A 19,237-nucleotide genomic window follows, 5' to 3' on the forward strand; every position below is an offset into this window, starting at 1 on the left:
CCCGAGGCACAATGGCTAATTTGTTAGGGGTTTTGTCATTTTCATAAGCATATTTATATTCAATAAATCAATGGACGTTTTGCATTCAAATATTGCGCTCTTTGTCTTTCCTATCATCTTTCAAACAAGCTATGTTTTCTTACACACACGCACGTAACGAATTGCAGATCCCTATCCACTCTGGATCCTGTTGATAATAGTTCTACTACTGTTCATTATGACTTTGAAAATCCGATCTACCGAGCCGAAGATGGAAGTGAGGAAGATTGTGAAGTACCTGAAGAACTTGCCAGACTGTTACTGCAAGAAGAAAGGACTATACAGCCGCATGAGGAGTCAGTTGAGACTGTAAATCTGGGTACCGAGATGGACAAGAAAGAAGTCAAAATAGGAGCAGGCTTGGAAAGCAGTGTCAAGGAAAGATTGATTCAGATGCTACATGACTATGTGGAGATTTTTGCTTGGTCTTACGAAGACATGCCAGGGCTGGATACCGATATAGTAGTGCATCGTTTGCCGATGAAGGAAGATTGTCGTCCTGTTAAGCAAAAGGTTCGTCGCATGCGTCCTGAAATGTCCGAGAAAATCAAGGCCGAAGTCATGAAACAATTCGATGCTGGTTTTCTGGCGGTTACTTCTTATCCTCAATGGGTTGCTAATGTGGTACCAGTGCCAAAGAAGGATGGTAAGGTGCGAATGTGTGTGGATTACAGAGATTTGAATAGAGCGAGTCCCAAGGATGATTTCCCACTGCCACACATTGATGTTCTGGTAGACAACACCGCTCAACACAAGGTATTCTCCTTCATGGATGGATTCTCGGGTTATAACCAGATCAAAATGGCACCTGAGGACATGGAGAAGACTACGTTTGTGACGCAATGGGGCACCTTCTGTTATAAAGTAATGCCATTCGGTTTAAAGAACGCAGGAGCAACATACCAGCGTGCTATGGTGGTTTTGTTCCATGACATGATCCATCACGAAATAGAAGTATATGTGGACGATATGATAGCCAGGTCTCATACTGAAGAAGAACATCTCGATCATTTATACAAACTGTTTGAGAGGCTGAAGAAATACAAGTTGAGATTGAACCCGAACAAATGCACCTTTGGAGTAAGATCTGGTAAACTCTTGGGCTTTATTGTCAGTGGTAAAGGTATTGAGGTCGACCCAGCCAAGGTGAGAGCTATTCAAGAGATGCCAGTTCCCCGTACGGATAAAGAAGTCAGAGGTTTCTTGGGACGTTTGAATTACATTGCCCGATTTATTTCCCATTTGACCGCTACTTGCAAACCCATCTTCAAGTTACTGAGAAAAAATCAAGAGATGATATGGAATGATGAATGTCAAGAAGCTTTCGACAAAATCAAGAAGTACCTCCAAGAACCTCCGATTCTGGTACCACCAGTTGAGGGAAGACCTCTAATCATGTATTTGACCGTTTTAGAAAACTCAATGGGGTGCGTGTTGGGAAACATGACGAGTCTGGTCGAAAAGAGCATGCCATATACTACCTTAGCAAAAAGTTTACCGACTGTGAAACAAGATACTCACTGCTCGAGAAAACTTGCTGTGCTTTGGCCTGGGCTGCTCGCCGACTAAGACAGTATATGTTGAATCACACCACTTTGTTGATTTCTAAGATGGATCCTATCAAATACATATTTGAGAAACCCGCCCTCTCCGGAAGAATAGCAAGATGGCAGATGATTTTAACAGAGTATGATATCCAGTATACCACCCAAAAAGCAATCAAAGGAAGCGTGCTAGCTGATCATTTGGCTCATCAGGCAGTGAATGATTATCAGTCTATGAATTTTGAGTTCCCAGATGAGGATGTCATGCTTGTTACTGATTATGAAGAACCTGGACCAGAGGAAGGACCTGAAGTGGGATCCCGATGGACTATGGTTTTTGATGGATCGTCTAACGCATTGGGCAACGGTATTGGCGTCGTGATCATTTCCCCCAAGGGTGGCCATACGCCTTTCACCGCTAGACTATGTTTTGAGTGTACCAACAATATGGCTGAGTATGAAGCATGTATTTTGGGACTCAGAGCTGCTATAGACCTGAGAATCAAGTTCTTGAAGGTATACGGAGACTCAGCCTTGGTAATCAGTCAGGTCAAAGGAGAATGGGACACTAAACATCCGAATCTCATCCCTTATCGAGAACGGGTGTTGACATTAATCCCATACTTTGAAGAGATCACATTCGAACATATTCCACGAGAGGAGAACCAGTTGGCAGACGCATTGGCTACCATGTCATCCATGTTCAGAGTCAGATGGGACAATGAAGCTCCCCGGATTACCATTGAACGACTAGACGAACCAGCATATTGTTATGAACTTAACGCTGATGAAGTAGAAGAGAAGCCTTGGTACCACGAGATAAAAAGATATTTAGAAGCTCAGGAATACCCTGAAGGGACATCCATCAATGACAGGAAATTTCTGAGGAAGTTCTCCGCTAAATTCTTTTTGAGTAATGGAATATTGTACAAACGTAACCATGATTCGACTTTGCTTCGCTGTGTGGATAGAAAGGAATCAGAGAAGATTATGGAAGACATGCACGACGGTATCTTTGGGACTCATTCTAGTGGACATACAATGGCCAAGAAGATTCTGAGGTCAGGGTATTATTGGTCTACCATGGAAACTGATTGCCACCATCACTCCAGAACTTGTCATAAGTGCCAGATCTATGCGGATAAAGTACATGTGCCTCCTGCTCCCTTAAACGTGTTGACAGCGCCTTGGCCCTTTGCAATGTGGGGCATTGATGTGATTGGCGAAATTAAACCTACCGCCTCTAATGGACATCGTTTCATCCTTGTTGCTATTGATTACTTCACAAAGTGGGTGGAGGCAGCCTCATTTGCTTCTGTTACTAAGAATGTGGTGGCACGATTCATCAAGAACAGCCTCATCTGCCGATACGGCGTCCCTGAGAGAATATCACTGACAATGGCACTAATTTGAACAACAAGATGATTACTGAACTCTGCACGCAGTTCAAAATAAAACACCATAACTCTTCTCCGTACCGGCCAAAGATGAACGGCGCTGTAGAAGCGGCTAATAAGAATATTAAGAAGATTATACAAAAGATGACGGTAACATACAAAGACTGGCATGAGATGTTACCATTTGCTCTTCATGGTTATCGTACTTCCGTGCGAACTTCGACAGGGGCAACTCCTTTCTCTTTAGTCTACGGAATGGAAGCCGTTTTACCAGTGGAAGTTCAGATTCCCTCTCTAAGGATCATGAAAGAGGCGGGCTTAGACGAGGACGAATGGATTCAGACTCGACTCGATCAGATAAATTTGATGGATGAGAAGAGACTTGCGGCTGTATGTCACGGGCAGATATATCAGAAGCGCATGACCAGGGCATTCAACAAAAAGGTCAAGAGACAAGTGTATCAAATTGGCGACTTGGTAATCAAACGCATCATCCTACCACAAACTGACCCCAGAGGCAAATGGACTCCCACATACGAAGGGCCATTTGTAGTTAAGAAGGTATTCTCAGGTGGAGCCATGATACTCGCTACAATGGATGGTGAAGACTTCCCACATCCCGTGAACGCGGACATAGTTAAAAAATACTACGCATAAAAGAGACCCGCTAGATCGACGTATCTAGGCAAAAGTAAGGGCATCCCGGCGAACCAAAAGGGTTCGGGCAAAAATTAGGGATATATAAAAAAAATGTACACCCGGCAAGTCGAAAACCTGAAAAGGTGGCTTAGGCAAAAAAGGGTATCCTGGTGGACTGAAAACCTGAAAAGGCGGTTCAGGCAAAAATTAGGGATTAAAGCGTATGACTATGTCCCGTTCTCAGTCAACTTTCATCCAAGTTCGAGGGACTGACCAAGCCAATCACTTCTATCCGACAGCAAGGGATGAGATGCTCGAAGACATAATGACAGTAGTAGGCTTAAAATCAATAGGACTTCTTCCACATAGCTTTCTCTTTGTTTTTGACAATTTCCTCTTACTAGGATTTCTGTCTCCTTGTACACAGATTGCCTGTTCATAGGCCTCCTTTCAAAATCAATGCGATTCATTTCAAAAAAAGATGCTTTTGTTTTACTTTTTCTGTTTTGTTTGCGTAAATGTCCATTGATTTAATTTGAATTAATATGTGCATTTGAATATGATAAATGTTTACCAAAATATATGCGTAGAATAGCAATAGCAATTACTACCCGACTTCAGGATCGAGGATAAGGTCTAACCATGCTTCCAATGAATCCGCTACCAATTCTCTTCCCCAGCAAGCCTATTTTTCCCAGAAGAAATTGGCAGTATTCCCCGGCACAGCCAGCTATTCCCCAACAGAGGTCGGCATCGCCAGACAGGCTGATCATCTCATCCATCTCCAGCCCGACTCTGTTGAATATTTCCACCATCAGACAGAATCAAGAACCCCCTGCCGAGAAAGGGTCATCGTTACAAATATCTCCAATCAGTAGATGGGGATTTATTTTCCCCAGTAGAGTCCCCAAGCAGAACTTCTCATACGCATAACTCATTCATTACATCCTTTCACAGCATACGCATGCATACAACATTCACATTTATTTTAGCATAACACGAAACATCTCATGCATCATGACATAGCATGAAGCTAACTTTTTCTTTGCAGGTTAATTATCCTCCTGATATAGTCAAAGTAGAAGGTTCATTCAGACAGACACCTTTATCAATCACATTCAAGATTCAGATACATATTTCAAATACAGTTCATGGGAACATTCATTCTGACAACACTTCGATATCCTCCTAACGATGGCATCTTTAAGCCCATCCCAGACATTTATTGCAAGTACAACATATACAGGTTATCAGATACAGCCTAACGTACGGTTCATTCTGATTCAGCCCAACATATGACTTCTTCAGCAACTCCAATGCGGTCTAACGTACGACCCATTTGGACCTTCAAATCCTCAGATGCTGCCTAGCGTACGGTGCATTCAGGGATGTAGTCTAGCGTACGACTACTTTCTTCTTCGGATACAGCCTAACGTATGGCTCATTCTGCAACTCAGATACGATCTAGCGTACGATCCATTCTGAACTCTAGCAACTCCAACGCGGTCTAACGTACGACCCGTTTGGATCTTACAACCCTCAGATGCTACCTAACGTACGGTACATTTCTGAAGTGTAGTCTGGCGTACGACTACCGCTTTCATCATCAGATGCGGCCTAACAGACGACTCATTCTGCGACGGTCTAACGTACGACCCGTTCGGATGTCCATCCCCTCAGATGCTACCTAACATACGGTACATTTCTGAAGTGTAGTCTAACGTACGACTACCCCTTTCGTCATCAGATTCAGCCTAACGTACGGCTCATTCTGCAACTCAGATACGATCTAGCGTATGGTCCATTCTGACCCTTTATCCCCAACAGCATATGACACACTCCGACTCCCCAGCGAAGTCGGCAGCCTAATGGATGACTCATTATTCGGTCTAATGTACGACCCAGTGTGGCACCCATGTCTTCAAATTGGCCTAATGTACGGCTCGATCTGAAGCTTTCGTCATCAAACCTCCCGGATGGCATCTTTAAGCCCATCTCCATCAAGACCAACTGTCGATTCTCAAGTGCAAATTTTTGGGGCATTCTAGTGTTCAATAATCTTCCACCTCCAGACCACGAATGGCATATACGCCATCCTAACTCTCTCGGTTCAAGAATATTGAACAGGGGCAGCTGTCATACCCAAAAAATTACCCATCATTTTTCCTAAAAAAAAAAAAAAAAAAAAAAAAAAAAAAAACGAAAAAAAAAAAAAAAAAAAAAAAAAAAAAAAAAGAAAAAAAATTTAATTAATTAATTAATTAATTAATTAATTAATTAATTAATTAAATAATTAAAATAAATATATAAATAAAATATAACAAATTATTTCGGACTTGGGTCTCCCTCATTCCAAGCCCATTACCCACGAAATTAGTCTATAAATACTGAAGTTTCAGTAGAGGAAAAAAGACTTAGAGTTTACACTGGGAGATTCACTGGAGAAAGAAGGAAGAGAAGCAAAACACTCTGAGGTTTCCTTGGAACAAAACCTTGAGGAAAAAGAAAGAGAGAGAACAGAGAAGGACGGATAGAAACTTTGGCATAGGAACCCTGCCTACCCGGAGAATTCAGAGTAAAGAAACCCTGAAGGCAGCCCATCTGCACCGAAGCCATCGCCGTCCAATTCCCGCTGCCTAACTTAATCCGATACTACAAGTGGTCAATCCCTTCAACCTTGAATTGGCAAACAGGTTTGCGTATCTCTATTGTTTATACTTTCAATTGGCCATATCTACATATATAATGCATCATGATTAAATGTTGATATATAATTTGCTTTCGTATGGGAATTTAAATATGCCTGAATACCCTGAATGTTTGACCATGTTATTCCTGTGATAAAATGCCATAAAATTCAAAGTTCCTAACATGGGGCTGTTTTCAAATTCAAAATTCGTGGCCTTCGCTAGGCGAGGCAGAGGCGAACGAGACAGTACCTGATTCTTCTAGTCTGTTTTTTTTATGTTTTTATCATAGCCATGCATTATTCATCCTATCCTATTTATTGTTGTGATATTTCTCCGGTGTAATCTTCGATTGCACCCTGATTTGGTGTTCTGACATGTTTCTTTTTTTTGAGTTTCGTAAAGGTTCACATATCCCAGGAAAAGGTTATTGGCTAGGTATTCCACTTTATTTGTGGGATACCCTTGTGGAGTTTCACCCTAAATTAATTTTTTAATGTATTAATTCCTAATGTATTATTTTTTTAATATATTATTTTTAATAATTTTAATGTGGAGTTTCATCCTAATTATATAATTAATTGTAAAACTTTGCCTTTGAATAAGTGATCTTGGACCTCTCTTTGTTGCCTTACGATTACGATATTACGGTCATGTCCCGCGAACGTGGGGATACCCTTAGCAAAGACCCTTCGGTTAAATCATCATAAAATAAATTATAGTCCCTCGGATGTTGCCTTCGAATATACAACTGTGTCCCTCGATGACCCTCCGATGTTGCCTACGGTTAAATGATGATAGTCCCTTCGAATGCTAAGGTATCCTCATAACTGTTGCCTTCAATGACCAATCGATGACCCTACGATGACCCTTTTACATCCAAAGGATAAAACTACTTATTTCTCAATAATAAGGACAGTTTTACCCTCATAAGGATAGGAAATGCCCGTAAAGACCTTGGGTCGGTATAACTCTTAATTGCTGACTCACAACTTAAAACATTTTTTTTTTGCACCTCACACCTTTCAAAATGCCTTTAGAAAATCACCACTTGGTATACATTCATACTAGAATCATTACCGAGTTATATTTTTCTAAACAATTTTCAAAACTAAAACGGGATAACCACTTTGTATACATTCATACAAGAATCATTACAAAGTTAAATTCTCTTTTCAAAACAATTTTCCAAACAATTCACAAACACTTTTTCAGACAAAAATAATATAAGTGATCGAGCAATTAAGAGCCCATGGATAACCATGGATACAAAGGGTGCTAACACCTTCCCTTTGTATAATGTACCTCCCGAACCCAAAATCTAAATTAAGGTCTTTCCTGTTCTTTTCCACCTTTCCTTATTGGATAAAAGAAAAGTCGGTGGCGACTCTTGCTAACCGCGACATTGCGATAAAAAACACAAAAAGTCCAGTTCACCGTATGACAACATCTCATTTCTTTGGTGCTTCCTCAGTGAAGTTTTCTTGTTGCTTCTCCCCAGGAGTCAGCTTGTGTCTCTCCAATGGATTTATTTTCCTTTGGAATTTTCTTTTCCCCAGTGTGAGCCCTTCACTCCCTTGGGAGGTCTCCAGTCTGTTTTCTGTTATTCCCTAATCAGAGTCGTGTCTTGTTCGCGCTGTATCAGTTTTGTCTATCCCCAACAAGAGTCTTGTTAGAGTCTCTGTTCCTGGCGAGTGTATTACTCCGATGGATCGTCTTTTCTTCTGTGTGAATCATATTCCCCACAGAATTTGTGTCTTTTGCATGCATACAGCTGCATCATGAGGTCTCTTAGGGACCAAAATTTGTCTCATTACTGTTATTTAAGCCCATTCTACCGCGTCGAGATGAAGATTTCTAAACTTCACTTCTCCGGCTAGAATGACCTTAAATAGGGGCATCTGTAAGACCCCAATTTTGGCCCTAAGATCCCTCATGGCCCGTATCATATCATATCATATCATGGCCTCAAGGATCATTGCATGCCCTAGCTTCCCTCCTAGTGGGTAGGTTGCCTTGTGAGTGTGGTTCTTGATCACCAAGCATGTCTTGAATTTGTATATCCTTGCTTTTCATATGTTTACTAACCAAAAAGTACAAAAATATTGTCCTCTAACCATGTTACTTGCAGCTGAAGCAAATTAGGTCAAAATCAGTCAAAGTCAGTCATTGCAGTGGATGGTGGCCATTCTTGCAGAATTTGGGCACCATGATCAATAATCAAGAGTTCATATAACTTGGGACATCATTTGGAATCAAGATCTCAAGGAATTAGGGTTTGGAATTCATCAGAAGGTGCTTCAGTCAAGCAAAACCCTAGAAAGTCAACTGTTGGTCAACTGTGGATTTAATAAGTGATTTGAGGATGGGATTTGGTCTGAGAGGTCTCATTCATGTCTATATAAGCTTCATATATCATGTCAAGCATCCACAGTGAAGAAAATAAAGTCAGACAAGAAATTTCCAGAAATAGAAAGTTGACCTGTAATTGGAATTTGCCAAAAATGGAAACTTCTTGATCCTAAACTTACATCATGATACAAGCTTCAAATGAATTTTTGCCCAACATGAAAGTTGTAGATCTTGTTCTCCCATTTCCAAAAAGTCCAAGAACACTCAATTCCCATGTATGGTTGGCAAGATATGATCAATTCATTTTCAAAAATTTGTGAACTTCAAAAGGCCATATCTCTCAAACCATTTGGCCAAATTGGGTGGGGTTTTTTCCTACAAGTCATATTTGATCCCCTCTTTCCAAAAATGTCATCATCATTCATCAAAACATCACCAATCAAAATGGCCTTTTTGGACTTGCATTAATTAATTTCAAGTGTGGTGCAAAAATGGACTTTTGAAATAATCAATTCTAACACATTTTGCCAATTGAGATAGTTCAAAAATGTTGTTTTGGATTTGTTTAGGCCCAAATTTCGCAGCCAGCTCATGCACATGCACCATTTGAGTGAGAAACCACCAATTAGCAAAAACTTGTCATTAGCAAAATTCTGTTTTCATTTACCACTAACCATGCTTAGCCAATACAAAACAGAAGTATATAAGCACATTTTCTGCCAATTCAAACCCTAGCAGCCAGTATTCCATAACAGAAAAACTCACTTTCTCTCATTTCACCATTGGATTCATTTTGCATTTTCGACCAAAGAACTCAAAGAGCAAGGTTCTTGTTTGTTTGCTTCATCATCCAACATCTTTTTGGAGGCCATTTGGAGCTTTGTTCCCGACTGTAAGCTCATTTCCCGTTCTGTTTTCTCCAAGCTCCATTAATGGAAATGTTCGATTTGAGCAAGAAGGAAGGCAACTGAGCTAAACTTCTTCAAGTATCCATCATTATAAGCTTGGTTGGACATCTGTTTGAGCTTATATCACCAAAACAACAACTGTTTCACAAATTTCTTCAAAAGCAAGTAAGATTTCGATTCCTTCTTTTTTCAAAATCATGATATGAAATGTGTAGATCTCATTACCCTGGTCATTATGAGCTTCAATTTGATGAAAATGGTTAAGTATTTAGCAAGTTATGTTGAAATGAATGTTGATGCTCAAACTTGTTCTTGCTCGATGCTTCTTGTTTAGCATGATTTGATGAATTTGGTTGTTAGATTATGCATGTGTAATGTTTGCTGATCATGATAGTATGTTCAATTGGTGTTCCTGGGCAAATTTATTTTTTCGATTTGTGAAGAAGATGATGATGAACACTGTAGCTGTTGAAACCCTAAAATGCATTTCCAGATTTTTCTGTTTTCACGTGGTATGCATGTGTGTACTGTGTCATTAGCCAACAACCAATCAGCTTATTTCATTTGCATGGCCTAAACGCCGCGTTTCAATAACCGGTCCAAATAATTACAAAATTGCCATTGTGACCAAATTATTTAATTAATAATGTTTATTTCTTCAATTTTCATTTCAATTTTGTGATCATCTTCCAAAAATCATAACATCTTCATTTTTAATCCAAAATTGATGGGAATTTTTGCATTGTCTTCATCATGACCTCTAGTATTTTGTCATATTTTTTCCAGATTTTTTTTATGAATGGATTTTATTTGGAATTAGGGTTTGTGACATGTATCCACATTTTGCACATTCCACCAAATCATTTCTGAAATAGTCATGCTTTATCCTATGGACTTGAAATTTTTTGTGCTTAAACTAGACTCATCCATGGTGATTTTGGTATAGAGTTTGTGAATTTATCTTATCTGGTTTGTGAGTTATGAATTTTTGAATTAGGGTGTGACAATTTGTGTCACACCATTGATGTGCAATTTGATGATTTTCTTTACCATGCTTCTTGAACTCCAATTGATGTGAATTTTTGCATGAACCTACTTGTGTATGTCTAGTTTACATGTGAATTTTCTTGGAATTATTTGTGGCATTTCCTAATTGTTTGAGATTTTCTCCCCTGTTTGATCAAAATGTTGACTTTTGTGATACATGTTCCCATTTCATTTGTGAAATTCTCATACTTTATTGGATGAACTTGAAATTTGACATGTGATTAGTAGACATCTTAAGCTTTGTCATGGTGTTGATCCCATTCATTTATCATATGTTGTCACTGATTTATGATTTTTTGAAGTTGATGTATGTTTGGTTGACTTCTTTGAGCATGCTTAAAATTGCTTTGACTTTCTGATTTTCATTGACCATCTTCCCATGATCCAAATGAGCTGAAATTTTATATGCAGGTCATGTTATGGATTATGATTGATCATGAATTATTTGATGATTTTTGGAATTGATTATGATTGGTTTTGAGTTAAGTCTTGCTGTTGACTTCTATGAGCTTTCATTTGCCATGCTTTGACTTCTTTTGCTTATGAAATCATGATGATGTATGATATGAATGTGGGACCAATTGAGCTTACTTCTTGATTGTTTAAACTTGATTTTGGTTGACTATCACTTGCTGTTTTGACTTTCTCATCCCTTTTTGACCCTAGGCTTGTCCTAGTGGTCTTGTTGCTTATGTTTGAGTTCATGTTTTCAGGTTAAACAACAAATGCTCCAAAGAGATCATACAAATTTGATTAAGCTTGATTGTTTACCATGAGCTAACCTTTTTGTTTTGTAGGGGGCTTGACTCATATGATTTGAGTCTTGTGCTTTGCACATTCATCTGATTATGTTGACTGTTAATTCTATTCTCATTTTGCTTTGACTTTTGAATTGTGTACTGATTCTGTTTGACTATTTCAGGTACCATTAGTTGCTTAGTTCTTTGAACTTGCTTTGCTTTGCTTTATAGTAATTTGCATTGAGGTATAATTCCTTATTCTTCATGTAGTCTGGAAGACCTGGCCTGTTACTTGGCCAGGCAACTGTCTGAAGTCCTCCTTAAGAGGCAATGCTTGTGTGTGTTTACTTTTGTCCCAAGCAGGAAAAGTCCTTTAAATAAGGCAATTGGTAGATCAAAGAGATAAGCAACCTATCTCCTACTATTCTGTGAGTCTTCTCCTTGCTCCTATTACATGGTTGTAGCATTGAGATCCAAACCCAAGATCTATAGAGTCTAATATGTGGAGAGAGTTCCTACTTTCTGAACTCCCACACCTTCTGATATTCAAATGCTCTCCCTGACCAGGGATAAGAGCAATGAGGCACACCCCTCATATCCTTTCATCTGCTTCACCTTAGCCCCTCAATGGCAAGGTTAAGAGCACCCTGTGACCCTATTCCAGTTGGCTTCAATGCCTAACCCTTTTGTATGAGCCTCCTTGTTTGGTTATAGTGTGTGCTGATTGACTTCATTGATTGTTTGTTTGCTTCATATGCACATGTTTGCTTGCATGCTTTATGCATTTATCATCATTTATTGCTCATTAATGCATGATCATCTCATTTGTCTTTGTGACATTATCATTGTTGTTTGCCCATTGAGGACAATTATAAGACCGTTCATTGGCTATTGTTCCTATGATGTGGAAGTGAGTATAAGACCATTTCATTGGCCACTCATCTTACCTTTGCTTGATGCACTTGTTTGATTGTATGTGAGGATGCAATTATAAGTCCCTGTAAGTTGGCATTTGCTTTCCTATGATCATCTGTTGCTTTGCTTGTTTGTATGTGAGGATACAATTGTAAGTCCGTGTAATTTGGCATTTGTATTCCTAGGACCATACTGTGGAGGTTAGAGTAAGCCCAGTGATTGGCATCTGACATCCATGTTTTGTTTTTGATTGCTTATGTGAGGATACAATTGTAAGTCCGTGTAACTTGGCATTTGTATTCCTAGGACCATACCGTGGAGGTTAGAGTAAGCCCAGATAGATTGGCATCTGACATCCATGTTTTTGCTTTTGTTTGTATGTGAGGATACAATTGTAAGTTCGTGTAATTTGGCATTTGTTTTCCTATGATCATATGTTGGAGTGTAGAATAAGCCCAGATAGATTGGCATCTGACATCCAAATGTTGTCTTTGTTGTTGGAGATTGGTATAAGCCCAGTGATTGGCATCCGGTATCCACTTTATTTTCTTTGTTGAGGAGATTAGTGTAAGTCCATAGAGTGGCCTCTGATATCCAGTTCTGTTTTAGGAGATTGGTATAAGCCCAGTGATTGGCATCCGGTATCCGCTTTTGTTGACTTTCTTCTTTGTTTGTTTGTTACTATCCATTGCCCATTCCAAAGGACACACTTGAATCATCTCCTATATGATTTCAAGAGGTGAACATTCTAAGAAGTTTTATAATCCATCTTCATCCATTCATCCCCATTATGTCCTAAAACCTTTTCACACTTTGATTTCAAACTTGACATTGATATTGTGCAAACATCTTCATGTTTTCAAATTAAAAACCTGGACCCCAAGTCCTTGACTTTTTCAAAACTCCATTTCATAATACTTCTTTGAAATAACCTTAATCATACTTTGACTCCATTTTCATAATCATAATCAATTAACTTCACCCATTCAATTGTTTTGGCTTTGTCCATTGTTAATCTTTTCATACATGAGTTATAGGTTTGATTTATCTTAGTTGGTTGATGTCAATCTCACCTATTTGTCCTTAGTTGATTGAATTGTAAGTCTTCCTTGCTTATTATAGGGTTAACCCCTCACTAGCAAGTTGAAGCTGTTCTCACATGGTGGACTTGTTGTTTGTATAAGGTTGAGTTTTCTCCCGTGGATAACGTAAGACCTTAGGGCTTGTGTTTTAAATTGAATCCACTAACTTTTGGAAATCTTTTAGCCGAACTACGGCGTTTTGATCCTTACCTTTGATGGAAGGTACGTAGGCAACGGGTTCATCCGTTCGAACACAAAAATAATAAACTTGTACATTCTTTTCTCATCATCCCAATCATGTTTGCACAATATTTATGTCATAACAAATAATAATTTAGTACAACAAGTATGAAAAGGGCTCCTTAGGAGTACCTAGGACGTAATGGGTGCCTAACACCTTCCCATTGCGTAATTTACCCCTTACCCAGACTCTCTGATCTTTTTATTAGTTTTCTACGTGTAAAACTTCTTAGGCTTTTGTTCGCTTTTTAGCCAGTCCTTTGGATAAATAAAAGTGCGGTGGCGACTCGAAATTTCATTGTATGCTTTGCTTATGGTTTAATCGATAAATCATATAGCGACGAATACACCGCTACAATCTTCGCGATCAGAACCACTTGTGGGTAGGCTGATTTTTCTCATTGAGATTTTCTCTGATGATGGTCGATAGGTGGGTTCGCCAGCACCGTTGAGGACATCTGGTATAGAGGAAGATTTGCTTGTTATTTGGGTGGCAGCGTCTGCGCCATCCTGAAGGCCAAAGGTTAAGAGATAAATTAGTTAAAGAAAAATAAAATAACATCAAACAACAAAGTAATGTATTGATTTTTACTTTGTTCCCTTCGACTCCGGGACTAAAGTTGTCACTTTCGCCTAGTGTCGTTGCTATCTTCGACATATCTCTAGGATTAGGCTCTCGAATGGTGAGAGCAGCGAGTCTTTTTATAACTTTGGCAGCCTTAGCCTAAGGTTGGCTCGAGCTTCAGTGGCCTTTGTTAGTCTTTTTCTCTTCTTGTGAGACAGGTCTAGGACGAGAGAAAGATCCTCTTCGTATGACTCTATCACCATAGGAACTCCAACTGCTTTCGTTTTGATTTTCAGGGGAGTGGGGGGAGGTTTTCGAGCACCCTAAATAAAAAATAGAAGTGTTAGAGATACCATTATATATAACATAAAGCAAAGGGAAGAGTAAAGATGTACCTTAATGGTCTTGCTGCCACCCTTAACTTTTTCTTCGACCAGCTTCTTAGTTGCTGGTTTCCTAGGTGGAACTCTGACAGCTAAAAGAAATGAAAATGAAGCAGTTACTATAAGTCAAGAGTGAATATTCTAATAAGAGATGTGATATGAAAGGCCTTCCATTCCACACCTTCATATATATATATATATATATATATATATATATATATATATATATATATATATAATTCAATGTGAACATCTTCGATTCCTATATTAAGATGCCCTTTGAAACTGTCTAAAGTATGCTTAGTCGCAACCACCCAATGGGTTTTTTTCTATGATTGCTGTCGAAGGATTTTTATAGAATCCCATAGATGAACCAGTCTGGGAATGGAGGGGCAATGACCATTCCAAAATCAGCGGTTGGCAGTTGAGGAAACTTAAGAGGATGCATTTTGAAATCCATTTCGTAGCGTTTCTCAGGAGGAACGTAAGAAGGGATTTTTAAATTCTCCATTTTCTTTGAAATTTTTTCCTTTGGTGTGACAGATGCCTCGCGAAAGGTTCGGCTAAGATTATCGGGCCTATAGGCAGTTTTAAAGTAATTTTAGAAAGCATGAATCTCTTTTATGTGTGTGTAAGTACCTTTCTTGACTTTTTCCTGCACAAAGAGGAAAGATTTAGTAATATGCTGAGAAAATGAAGAAACATCATAAAAATTTCAGCGTAGTATTTCAACCACCACTTCTCAAACTCTGGAGTGCAGAGGAAGCATGGCTCAAATTTAACTGGGGCAAGGTGCGTTCTACCAGTATATCGAGCTATCTATTTAACAACAGTGGTTTCGGTGGATTGCGTTGTATAGAAGGAGATTGCTCTTTTTGTCATAAAGACACTTTGGGAGAGCCTGAACTAATCCAAACTGTCGAGCCACTAGGTTGGGTTGATAAGCGATTAAGGTAACCTGGATCTTCGACGGGTGTAACCTGAGGGTTATAAGTTTTGGGGTTAGAAAGGATTCCCAAAGTAGAATAGATTATGTCTCTTATTTCTTGGCAGGAGAGGAAAAAGGTCTTCTGAACCATGTTGGACCATACTTCCTGGATGCAAAGGGGGCCATGTTCGACGTAAATTCATGGCGTCTTGCAAACATTATGATGTAGCTCATAAATGTAGGTCGAATGGCTTTTCCTTCATCATTTGGTGTCAGTTGAGCCAAACGAACTCCTTCGACCCTCCTATTCTTCACTTCTTCAGAGTCTTCGTCAACGAGGCCTTTGCTGGGAAGGCTTGCCTTGAAGGTGGCATTTAACCAGAGCTGTAATAGCCAGAAAGGCCTAGATAGGAGGAGATTCCCCTTTTCTCCTAAGTTTTTTAGTTGGGTGACACCATCACTTAACGATTCATAGAGGCTGGCCAAGATCATTTCGCTCAAACAAACGTCGTGACCAGCATGTAGTTGTTTTGCTAGAGTAAGGTATTTCTTGGCCACCTGCAGTGATTTCGAGCAGAAAACGCAATGGGATAACCATAAAGCCAAGAAGGCAGTATGTTCCACGTCGGAGACGGTTTCGATGTCCTTATCATGGTAATGGGCTATATGGGTTGAATAAGCAGCCCTAGAAATGGAGAAGGCAATGGAGTCCTCAGAGTCTATGTTTGGGTCGTATGTGTGTCCAGTCGGTTTTAGCCCTGTGATAGCGGCTACGTCGAAAAGAGTTGGTGTAACCATTTCACAAGGAAGGTGGAAGGTGTAGTGGGTGTTATCCCAGAAATACAAGGAAGATACTAGTAAGGATGAACTATATTCTAATCCTATCTTTGATAACATGATTAAGTCATAAATTCCCATATTTTTCCAGGTTTGGGCTTTGGCTTTCTCTATTTTGTTTAGCCAATTTATATAATCAGTTGGATCTTTAAATGAAGGAGTTGCATGGAAAACCCTAAAACCATTATTTATTAACCTAAGGTCTATAGGTTCATTTGTTGATGATTGAGGTTCCTCAGTGGGGTTAGCCCTAAGTTTTTTGGACTGTCCTATGGGTTTACATTTGTGGGGGGGGGGGGGGGGGGGGGGGGGGGAGGATCTTTGGAAGCTTTGCTGGAAGTAGCCATTGTTGTTGAGAGTTTAAATAAAATTTGGGTTTTGTTTTGAGTTTTTGGAAGAAGATGAAAAGTTTAAGTGCTTAAGGTTTTTTCAGGAAGCGTGAAAAAGAGGAATGAGTAAGAAGTGCGCCTTTTATAAGTTTTTGAAAGAGAAACGATTTAAATCAGCATTAATGATTGATAAGTGAGTGAGATACGTGTCTCTCTAGGATTACATAATGGAATGGTGGTAATTAATGCTTAATCATATGATCTCATAGAGTCCACGAAACATGATGATTAAAAAGATTTGGGTATGGGCTGAAAAGATATGTTAGGAAAAGGGTAATGATGGTGCTGATGTCACCAGCCAGCTGTAAGAAACTAAAAGGTTTTTGTGACATTGGGGCATCAGTAACATGCAACAATTGTTCAAGGCGTCGAACCATATTCTCAAAAAATGTTTTTTTCTTCGAAATGTAGAAAATGACATTTTTAAGGGGCAATTTGTTAGCTCCCAATTTCAGCGGCCATATAAGTTAAGAGAACAAAGTTTCATGTGAAGATGTTTCAACAAAATTGTGCGTTTGAAGTTATAGTCGAAGATGCATTGGTACAAGGGTAAAAATGTTGCATGGACTTAGGAATATTTTAAAGTAGTTTGAGGTGTTTTTCGACAGAGGCGCCACCAGTTGTGGTTCAACGAGAGATTCAAATTCAAACAAAGGAGGGAACTTTTGTTCTTATATAACTGTTGAAAATACATGTGGAGCATAGTGGGTAGCTACATGCATGCAAAGTGCCACTTGTCTCGATTTTGTAGAAAGGCCGTTAGAAGCGGTTACTTCGATTAGTATAAATAAGAGGTCTTAGTGTTAGGATCGTGTGTGTGTTCAAGTGTGTACAAAATTTGTCATTTTCCAAAGTATCCGTGTTTAGAGAAAGAGTAAATTGAGAAATGTACGTTTGATGTTACACCATTGTTTTTTACTTGAAGTAATTTAATCAATTCTTTATTTCCAGAATTGTACTTTTACCCAAAAGTTCTTTACTTCCATTTACTTTCGATTTACAATATTCTTTTTATCCTCTTTCATTTTATATCTTCATTAAGTCCTTTAACGAATTACTTCTGGTATGAACACCGTCGAAGTGTTTATGTTCATTAGAATTCACCTTTAAAAACAGTTAGCACATGTCCTGGGATCAATCCTATCGATCCTGTAAGTAACCAAATATAGTACTTTGGAAGATCAGTGGTTGTTTACCAATTTTCACGGTAAACAATAACATCAATATGTTTAAACAACAAGAAGAAGATTAAACCTCTAGAGTTTTGGGTCTCAACAACAACAACAACAACAATAACAACAAACAACAACAACAACAACAAACAAACAACAACAACAACATTAATATAACATGAGTAGTGATGTTTGAAATACCAGATCTATGAAGAAGAACTGAAATAAATGATTTGGGTCTTTCATTTTGGAAAGTATCGAATGAGATCCCTAAACACATTTCATCTTTGTATTGATGATGACATATGTTTAGAGATCGCATTGTTTAGGGCTCTCTATATATATAGTAGAGACACATTCCTGCAAGGTTGCAAGAATGTGTGATTACATAAGATGATATGGTCGATAATGAAGGTGAGCTAGTGCATTATGCTTTATATGCAAATGTCAAACCAGTCAATGCAACTGAGGCATTAAAGGATTCGAACTGGGTGAAAGCAACGAATGAGGAAGTTGAGTCCATAGAAGTCAACAACACTTGGTCACTTATCGAATTGCCTCAAGGCAAGAAGGAAATCGATGTGAAGTGGGTATACAAGGTGAAGTTGAATCCCAAAGGAGAAGTAACTCGACATAAGGCAAGGCTTGTGATGAAAGGATTTCTTCAGAAGGAAGGAATCAACTTCGACAAAGTTTTTACACCTGTTGCTAGGATCAAAACAATCAGGTTGGTTGTTGGTTTAGAAAACATGAACAACTAGCACATATGTCAGATGGATGTGAAATGTGAATTCCTGAATGGCCCCTTAGAAGAAGAAGTTTATGTTGAACAACCACGGGAGCTTGTGAAGCAAGGCGAAGAAAGCAAGGTATACAGGTTGTATAAAGTCCTATATGGACTTAAGCAAGCTCCAAGATATTGTAATAAGAAGATATATAACTTTCTAAGAGAGAAGGAATTTATGAAGTGCAAAACTGCGTATTGAGTATATGTAAGAAAAAGCAATAGTGAATTTCTTATACTATGTCTCTATATCGATGACCTGTTGATAACAGGAAGTTGCAAGAAAGAGATCAAAGACCTCAAACATGACCTAAGTGAGGAGTTTGAAATGTCTCATACTTACTTGGTATCGATTCTACAAGAGTAGTAGAGGCTTGATGATGCACTAAATAAGATATGCAGGTGAAATGCTCAAGAGATTTGAGATGCAAGATTGTAATCCAACTTTGACTATAGTTGAGCCCAGATTGCAACTGTCGAAAGGCATAGATTAAGATGATCTCGACCCAACGTAGTACAAAAGACTCATTGGATCACTTTGATACCTATATCACACAAGGCCAGACTTAGCTTACTATGTAGGTATGGT

This window comes from Lathyrus oleraceus, chromosome 5, assembly GCF_024323335.1.
Source record: "Lathyrus oleraceus cultivar Zhongwan6 chromosome 5, CAAS_Psat_ZW6_1.0, whole genome shotgun sequence".
NCBI classification, from domain to species: Eukaryota; Viridiplantae; Streptophyta; class Magnoliopsida; order Fabales; family Fabaceae; genus Lathyrus; species Lathyrus oleraceus.